Genomic DNA, 1,033 nt, shown 5'->3' with positions numbered 1-1,033 from the left:
TTAAATCATTTTGATTTCAATTATGGTAGCAACATACGTATGGAAGCATACAATGATGCTCTAAAATTGATGGAAGGGTACTAAACTTATAAATAAAAAAAAGGAGAATTATTTATTGGACAAAACAAATGATCGGGCGTCAAGATAAAGTGCTGAGAATTTTAAAAAAGGAAACAAATCGTTACAAACTATATTTTTAAAGAGCTGTAATCGAATTTGAAAGGTCCCACTGGGAAACATTCTTCGTAATTTTTGCTAGAAAAGACTGTAGGAATTTTTCCTAAATATGCAAAATACATCCGGAAATAAAGAGAATGGAACTATAGTTATGGTTAAATTTAATTCATAATGCGACACGATCTTGTAACTTGTACCATCAATGATTTAATGGCTTCAGGCAACTTTAGGCTTTTTTACTCCCTTACGGAAATTGCGCGAATAGATAAGAGTTTAGTTTGTACCAAACACAAATCTGAAGGTTTTTAACTGATTTATTCTACCTATATATTATTAATAATATACAATAATGTAATTTTTTTTACTAAAATTATAAATAAAATAGATACAGAATGATGTCACTTTCTATTTATATTACCTCTTCCTCTAATTTTCAAATATTCAGAAAAAAAATTAGGCTTGATTTGCGACTGGTTAATTTTTCATTGTCTATTCTTATTTGTGGCTTCGTTGGTTCTATGCATTATGGATGCCATATCGGCATGATGCTCAATACAATGGATATTGATTATCCTCTAGAAATCTATTGTCTTTGATGACAAAAAAGTATAAATGTTAAGAAAATAATGAAAAGAAAAGTACTTTAAAGAAGTAGGATCTACTTTTCATTTCAATTCCAATTCACGAGAAAACTAATGAGAACAGTTCTTGCAATCAATTCACCTATTAAAATATCATATTTCACTCCTACTTCAAGTTAAATTTAAACACTTAAAATATTAATTGCTAAATGCACAGTTTGTTATCTAATACTTTATCCTTTACATTATAATAGATTTTCAAAATACTTCATCAA

Source organism: Belonocnema kinseyi, chromosome 4 (assembly GCF_010883055.1).
Source record: "Belonocnema kinseyi isolate 2016_QV_RU_SX_M_011 chromosome 4, B_treatae_v1, whole genome shotgun sequence".
NCBI lineage: Eukaryota > Metazoa > Arthropoda > Insecta > Hymenoptera > Cynipidae > Belonocnema > Belonocnema kinseyi.
Note: the sequence above shows the minus strand (reverse complement) of the source record.